This window comes from Coptis chinensis, chromosome 8 (assembly GCF_015680905.1).
Source record: "Coptis chinensis isolate HL-2020 chromosome 8, ASM1568090v1, whole genome shotgun sequence".
Lineage (NCBI taxonomy): Eukaryota > Viridiplantae > Streptophyta > Magnoliopsida > Ranunculales > Ranunculaceae > Coptis > Coptis chinensis.
The window spans coordinates 74,546,774-74,555,620 of record NC_141463.1 but is presented as its reverse complement, the minus strand read 5'-3'; the positions used below and the strand labels follow the sequence as shown (position 1 = coordinate 74,555,620).

At 34.5% G+C, this 8,847-nt stretch overlaps 1 long non-coding RNA gene across 1 annotated transcript; it reads left to right on the top strand.

Annotated features, from left to right (window-relative positions):
• Positions 1-4,457: 4,457 nt before the first annotated feature.
• LOC147482989 (uncharacterized) lies at positions 4,458-6,989 on the top strand. Its single transcript, XR_015206068.1, has 2 exons — positions 4,458-5,433; positions 6,724-6,989. It is a non-coding gene; the product is annotated as an uncharacterized LOC147482989 (long non-coding RNA).
• Positions 6,990-8,847: the final 1,858 nt, after the last annotated feature.

The following is an 8,847-nucleotide window of genomic DNA, read 5'->3' as shown; positions in this document are numbered from 1 at the left end:
ATCACAAATGAAAAAATAACTAATAACTACTCCTACATTCAATATATACATGCAATAGCAATTTAAATTATGTGCATTCAATATGTTCACGAGAATGGTACAAACATTTTACTAGAACTGTTCCAAGATTTGTTGGGATATCACTGCAATAAACAGGTTTTTTAGCGACATTATTTTTAGCGACGTTTTTGTTTCATTCCTGAAACCAACTTTTTGGCACATTTTAATCGTCGCTACTAATCTATTTGTTTAAATGTCAAAATTTGTATCTAGCGACGCTTTTTTCGTCAAAAATAGTGGTCTAAAAGCATTTTCATCATAATAACATATTATTCTTTTTATAGTTGAAAATTGAAATAGTGGCAGTACCGACAGTAAAAACATCAGAAATACTTTTGTACATAAGGCGATGATATACTGTAAAACGTTAGTTTTACCAATGAATAAAGCTCGCGAGAACTCTTTCCGCTAGTAAAACTAGAACTAACTTCATGCTTAATTTATCAAAGATTTCTATTCTCATTCTTATTGAGATATAGTGGAGTAGATGATTCGTTCCACTCATAGTTCTTTCACATGTAATGTTTTCTAAGTCTAAGCAATCTTAACTAAAGTCTAATGAGAGATTTACGAATTATAAACTACGATGCAACTACCCACGAGATACGACTAATTAACTACGGAATGCTGCGTTGATTCTATGATAAGGAATTAGGGGGGATTGATTCCACCTTAACTCAACTTAACTTACTAACGATGAATCATCGTAATCCGAATTGAACTGCTACGCAGAACAATTGGTTCTTCCTAATCCCTAATTACACATGGCACTTCTACCAATTCATAACTAGCATATGAACGATTAAACCCATTCTCATGGTGAATTAATCGTTTCTAGAGTGGAATAAAAATTACGACGACTCTACGATAATCGGAATCAAGCTTTCATCAAGGCTTCTCAACCCCCTCTAATGGAGGTTTAGCCGAGAATCATTACACAATCATTTTCGATATGAAATTGAATACGACATAATATAAAGATTCTAACTTTATGCATTTTAACTAAATAATAATCCAACCCGAAATCAATAACTACGAAATGAATAACAAACAATAAATGAAATTAGATCTAACAAATTTAAATGACAAAATCGAATTTGATCAATAATAAACTAATTTATTTATCTAATCAAGCAATAACAATATTTTAAATGTTTAATCTAAAACAAGGAATGAAAATGAAACTAAACTTAATTAAAAACCATTAAAACTAGATCTAGAAGCTATTCTAATGGCTACTTTCTATCCTAAGCTCTCAGATATCTTAAGAGTTAAGTCTTCTTTGTTGATAAGGAGGAAATCAGATCCAAAATCGAGAATGGGCTTGGAGCCATGTTTTGGGCCGGAAAATCGGGCCCAAAACCCAATTTCTTCAGTCCAAAAGGGCTATTCAGCTGGATTCGGCTTCAACAGACTTTTAGTCCACTTCTGCTCCTCTGATTTGGCCAAAGCTTGGACCATTGGAAAGCTCTTCCCAAGCCGATCGTTTTGACATAAAGTAGGCCCAATTCCAAGGTCTGAGTCCAAAGATACGATCTTCGGAAGTTCTACTGACTTTGTGCACTGTTTCTGCCCGCGTGGACTTTGACTTTTTAAGTTCTGAGTAGGCTTTACAAAGGCTTTGTCTTCTTGAATCTTGGCCTTTAATCACAGAACTCCTTAGCAACCAACCATTGCTCATTTATCTCATCAAAGTGGCACATTTCTGCACATAATTGACTTTGAAGCCTGAAACGCATAAAAACACGTAATCAGTATTAACTCTTAATTATTACTCACATAATTGGTCTAAAAGTGTGATTGTTAAGGGGTTAAAACTACAGTTTTGGGCTCTTATCAAGCGACGGTAATTTCGGTCGCTACTTGGTTTGAACTGGCGACGATTTGATGGATCATAGGAAGTATTATATATTGCGACGTTTTATATTGTCGGAATTTGTGTTTTCGATTTCGCGCTATTTCGATTATAACCAGCGCCTTGTTTGATTTTCAGGAAAAAGAAGAGGGAAAAACACTTTTTGGGAAAATTAACAAGGAAAAACACACTAAACTAAAAGCAAGTCGGAGTGTCGGACGGCTCCTCGCTCCCATGTTGTCCAAGTACTCCTTTCTCTCACCTCATTCTCTCACCTTATTCTTTTTCTAATTATTCTTCTCCCCCTTTCTAATCTTTTGTATATAGTTGTAGTTTTCTTGCAGGATAGAAGCTTTATGTCGGGTTCGGTTTGTCCTCCTCCTTCATTGAGGGAAAGAAAAAATCTGGTGAGTTATGAAGCAAAAACCTTTCTATGAACTTGTTTACTGAAAAAGAAAAGAGATTAAAGTTATGATTTTTCTTTTTGTTTCTTTAAGAATTTTCAATCAAACTTGTTTGTAGAAATAAAATAATTAAATTTTTTATGATATTGTGAACAAAAGCACTAATTTTTCCTTGTTAATTTCTTAGTGAAAGGACTTTGCAAGCGGTAGCTATTAGTTCAGGTAATATTTTTGCTAGTTTTGGCTTTGGATATATGCTGGTTTATCAGGTTTAATTTTTGGTTTAGTGGCTATTTAGTTTTGTAGAGTCGCCACAGTGTTATCGATTCTTCCGTTACTTGTGTGTTATTTGTTACTGGTCGGTGGAATTTTCTATCTTGTAGAGTTTCTGTTATCTGAGTTTATGACTTCTGTACGAGGGCATGCTAGTTACTTATCATGATATGCATATTAATTTTGTCGGCTTGCAAATTAACATGGTTGTTGTTTGCTTGTTAATGATTTGCAAATTTATTTCGTAAAAGCTAGCATAAGTTAGTTCCTCACTAAGAACATATCCACAATCTCATATCTATGTATCTGTCTCTTAATGATTTGCAACAAATAAAGGTGTTGGATGCCCTTTGGCAATAGTGTTGCTTGGGCGGCACTTGGTGTCGATTGATTTGGATGTTGGCCTTTGCTGGCAACTAGGATATGGTTTTCTTGCTGACCAGTTGCCTCCAAGAACTCAACGACCTTTCCCCTTGAATGAAGAATGACTTGACCGGCTTAGCCATGTAACCCAACTTATGCTTTTATAGTTTATATCGATGAGAAATCTTTAAGTGGTCCTAGTAAATTTCTGATAATGGCAGCAAGGTGTCTTCCTTAGTTGCACTTAATAGATTGCAATTAAGCGCACACCTTAAATTTGTATATCTTTGTTACGAATGATTTGGAAAAAATGAGGACTTCTAATAAATTTTATTTAAGGTTATTTTTTTTTTTGAGGAATTTTAGATACGTCCTATATTAGGAATCATGATTGTTTGAGTAGAATCTTCAGCTTTTTATTATTTGAGAGATGGCGCAAATTCAAGGTTCCAAAAGCGAAGGCGACAATAGAACCCAAGGCCAGGCAACCCAGGGCACTTCTTAGCGCAGCATCAATAGTTCAGCATTTAGGCCGTAACATTTCACAACAAAAAAATCTTTAACTCAACAAGTGATCTCTAAACCAAGATAAATAGTGCTGAATCCGAAGTCGAAGATTGAATAAAGTTAAAGTAATAGATAGGAATTGGAACCTTAAGCAAGTGAGCAGTCCTTATACGAAGAAAAAAGGGGTGAGCTTACGACATCTCCTATAAATTGGGTCATCTCATAAAATCAAAATAGGTTTGAAGTGGTGAGTACTTTCCGTAATACTCAAATAAGGGAAGGCTTCAAAACTAGTACATAGTAGTTTTTCACTTTTAGAAAAGAGATTGGTATCGTGTGTGTGATGCTCTTGGTTTAGTTCTCCACCTTATTGACAAAAAAGATTGATCCAATTCTATTAAGTCTGAATGATAAGCGACTTCGTCCCCTTTATTAGTGGAGCCATCCTCACTTTATTGCAAATCTGCCTCTCGGTCTTTTAGTTCAGCACCACACATATGAGTGGTGAATCTAGCCTTATCCTAGATAAGTGGTCTGGCCTTATCTGAATCCTTGGTAGGACTCTTTCACTTAGTGTACGGAGTTGCTTCATTTGGCACATATTTAAATGAAGGAAAGAGAATAGTTTAAGACTGCCCCTCTTGTCTCTAGTACGTGTTGGTCATTGTTGAATCAACTAGGATTGAAACTGTAACTATTGATTCTAACTCCGCCTCCTGGGGCAGATGTCCCATGCTGAATGGAAACATAACTGCTATAGGTAAAAAGGAGATGTCCTTCTTTATGGGTTGTTTATGTGTATCTTATCTTAAAGTAGGAACTGCGATAGGTAAACAAAACTGGTAGCAAGAACTGTTAAAACAAGACTGCCCTTCTTTATGGGTAGCGTACCTATCTTAAACAAGACTGCCCCTCTTTATGTGTTCTTTATTTTTTTTGTTGTATGTGAATTTTTGCCTAGTATATATGGACTGCAGGGCGGGGATAATAGGTGTACCTTAGAAATGCTTATCTTCTTATGAGAAGTTTTTGTTTAGCATTAATTGAGTCCATCACATCTCATGCTTCCAATTTCTGGTTAGTTCATTTGAGTTCACATATTAATGTTCTTTTCACTTGGCATGTTCCCTATTAATAAGCTAATTGATTTTCCTATCAGAAAAAAATTATGCTTACCACTATGGTCCTTGAAGGATTTATTTGGGTTCAGGGTATCCCTGCATTCTTTTAAATGTTTTCACTTATGCAAAACAGACAAAGAAAATTGTCGGTTCAATCTTAACTATATGTATATCTTTTAAGGTTTCCATCCCTCAATCCGTTTTGTTATGTATTAACTTTATACAAATCAAACAATCTTCACCACAGGAAAACTTTAAAGTAGTGACAAAGTAAGAGTGGTAAAGTATTATTTGTGAATGATTATTTCCATTGTATATATTGATTTTTCTTTGATGCCCATGGTTTGTTAAACCCGAGAGTTGGGTTTACATTTAGATTGGATTCGTTGAAATTTGATTATTGATGGAGTTGTGGTATGGGGTAATTTAAGAGCTACATAAGGCTTGATTCCAAATCTTAAAAGATTTAGATAGATAGGCAGCTTTGTAGTAAAGTGCAACCTTTATATTAGATATTTGTTTGTAATGTTATGAATACAATATGATGATATAGTTAAGTTATAAATGTCTCAAGTATTAGTTATTTTCGCTTGATTGAACAGTGATTTGTAGGAGGGTAGGCCCTACTAATTCTTTGTGTAGGGCGCGTGTTTACCCTATGATACTAACTCAGGTAAAGGTAAAAGTAAAGTTAAATGTAGTTATTTTGAATAATCGCGTATATGTTACTTTAGTTATTTTGTTAGGGGAATAAGGAACTAAAATGCCTCCGAGTAAGGAACTAGCTTTAGTGTTTCGTGTTGGAACGTAGATGGAGAGCAGCAACATGAGACCTAACATTTAATGAAAGGTAAGGAACTTATGTGGTTTTCTTTCATTTCATATGTGACAATTGTATGTGGATGTTGGAATATTCATGAGTTTTGTTTTGGAAGATGGTTTTTACATGTGAGTAGTGTGAATGTATGGCGTATATATATTCGAAGTGTGGTATCTTTGGTTGGAACTAATAGAGGTGTATAACACTGATATAAGTGGAAGTGATGTATATATTGTTTTCATTTTAATTTTTGTATAAAATTTATAGTGTCATTTTGATTTGAGGATTGGTTATTTGACTTAACTGGCATTGGTCGAGATAGTTAAGTAGTTGGTTCTACGAATCAATATATATTTGAGTAGTCAGGTTTACGACCAAGGTCTGAGGTTTTAATATATGTTATGAAAGTATATTATTTGATTTTCAGGTTATGACAGGATTTATGTCTATGAAATGTTGAAAATACAGAGGAGACTTTGTTGAAATTTTTATGTCTTTTGTCAAGGTGTCTGACAATGTTATAGGGGTTTGGGGCATTATACTACAAGTGCTTCAAATGCTCTGGCTAATTGATTAGTGATTTTTATTGGTAAAACTTACTACCAGGGATATGCATGCATGGTCTAAGCTAATTCTATGGATCTATAATATTATGAATCTGTCAATGATTTGTTGCCATGTTGACATTGCTTGTAGAGAGATCTATTATGCTGAAAAACTAGATGGCTTTTGCCATTTGCCATTGAAACTTGAAAGTTCCGCAACAGTATTTTAGAGAGTTGTTGTATATGTGGTATATATGGTTAAAGCCCCATTGCCTTTCTAGATGAACAAATACAGTCTTATTCATCTTGTTTAGGGTTATTAATCTATGGGAGTTGTATATATCTATTGTTATCAAGCTTTTACTGCTTGGAGAAATACATCTTCTTTGCTGCATTTGGAAATCACTAGACCTAACTAATTGTAAATGTCAAATGTCATGTCAACTTCTAGTAGTTTGAGTACATATTGGTTCATTTGTTATGGTTACTATTGTGAAATTATACTTTATTTTGGGCATGCATGTATGGCATAGTGAGAATTGGGTTTCTTGCCTTTGCTTATGAAATGTATCAAATTGTACTAATATAAGGACAATGAGTGTTTTTTAATTGTTTTCTTTGGCTCAACTTGGCTATCATGTGGTTTGGCATAATAGTATCACTTGGAAAGTTATAGAACATGTTTTTCTTTAGTTGTACTCTAAATATATGCTGCCATGTCTTGCTTTGGCATTTCATTGGATGTGAACTAAATGTTATTATATTTTGTTTGCAGGTTCGAGAGTCAATGCGGTTTGGAAAAAGTGATTTTTGTGGGTTTGTTTGAGAAAAATGAAGTTTATTTGTTTGGGCAGAAATTTTAGGTAGGATTATGGAAAAAGAAAAGTACAATGTGATTTTAGATGATGTTAAGGCAATTTATTTTGATGTTTTTTGGTTTATAAGGTTGTTATGTATGTAATGAATCATATTACTCTTGGAATTAGAGACGATAATCAATCTTTATAAATGACTTCCGAGAATATTGTTGGTAAAATTTAATGTGGTGTGTTTATGTTTATTTAGGTTTTGTGATTGAATATGACAGATACATTAGAAGTTATATGAATATGTGATAACAAAAATATGGGGGAAAAAATAGGGCGACACTATGACGATGTGTCGCTAAAAAGATATTTTTAGCGAGGTTTTGCAATGCAAATAGAAGACTCCCCAAAACGTCCCTACTAATACCAAAAATGGTCGCCAAATGGGAATCTTTAGTGACGTTATATAACGTCAGAATATGAATGTAATTCATGAAAATTTTGGGGTTGTTGCCACTAAATAAAACGTCAGTAGTATAAACAATTACCGACGTTTTCTCATATCGTTGCCAAAAATACTTTTTTTGCTACATTTTGAGTAATCAAATGGAAATCGGCGTTTTTTTGGCATTACCGACATTATAAATCGTCGCTAATGCTACACCTTTGCCGACGTTTTTATTTCGTAGTTTCAAACCTTTTGCGACTATACAATTTGCGATGATCGAGCGACGATAAAAAAAACGTTGCTACTAACTATTACCGACGATTTTCTTACTTTTTCCTACGCTTGTTTTCGTCGCTAAAATGGCTATATTCCAACTAAAAATAACCAGCTTCAACAAGCAACACAAAAACAGTTTCTTCGTCGTTTCAAAACTGCTTCCAATTATTAATGACTCAACAAGTCGCAATGCACCAATTCTGGATAAAAATGTAAGTGCGACATTCTTACAATTTCAAATACTTACCATAAAATTTTCATATCTCTAATGTACGCATTCATACAAATATCTTCTTATTTTGGCAGTGATGACATCCACTGTAGTGAATGCTTCGATGAACAACTTGACCGAAAAACAGAGACAACAACTTCACTTAGCACTACGTTCTAACTTTTGTTCTTTTGAAACCAAATATGTAAAAGATATTCAGTATTTTCTTGCATGTTCTTTACTAACTGCTATATCCTCTTTTGCTTCTGTACATGTCTATGATATTAAGTCTTTTCTTATGTGTCTTTTACTGTCTACTAGGTTCAATATATCTTTTACATTTTTCACCAACTCTTTAACATATATTGACAGCACAATGTAAAATTGAATATATACCTTGCTTACACCGACGATATAGATACGATATACAATATATACCATTTTAGATACATTAGTACTTAGTTGGTTAACTATTGTTCTAAAAATATTTGCCGACTTATACAATTAGCTTGGTGTAAAGGAGCGTTTTGGTTTCCTTTACATACAAAGGAGGAAGGAGAATGGAATTGGATTTGGGAAAAGTTTAGACCAAGTTCGTTGCTGAGCGAACTGCCTATGTATCTTCTCGTGATTCTGGGGGGCGAGAAGAATCGGTCTCACGTAGTTCATATAGGTGGTATTTATAGGCATTGGAAGGTCTAGATCCCTGAGACACGTGTACTGACATGTATATATGTAGGGTGGAGATTGAGTATGAGTGTTAGGTTGGTTTTGGTATGAATTGTGTGATGATGGGGAGTGGGTGTAGTAGTTCATATATCAAGGTGATTGGAAGTACAGGTATGGCTACGGTGATGATTGCATCTGGATAAGGAATGTTGTCATCACTCAAAGCGTTCTGATTGAGTTTGTCCATCCGACTCGATGAATTCTGGTGCGAGCTGAAGTGTACCACCTACATGAAGCGAGCTGCTCACAAATTGATCTTGGAAGTCGATGATATGAGTTCGCTACGATCTCTGCTTATGCTTAATGCGTGCTTAATATTCCTCAACGAGAATATTACTCCCTTACATAGCCCCCTCTCAATAGATTATGTTGTACATTGAAGCGATCTGCTCAGAGAAAATGGTAGTACATATTGAGCATGAGTGGAAG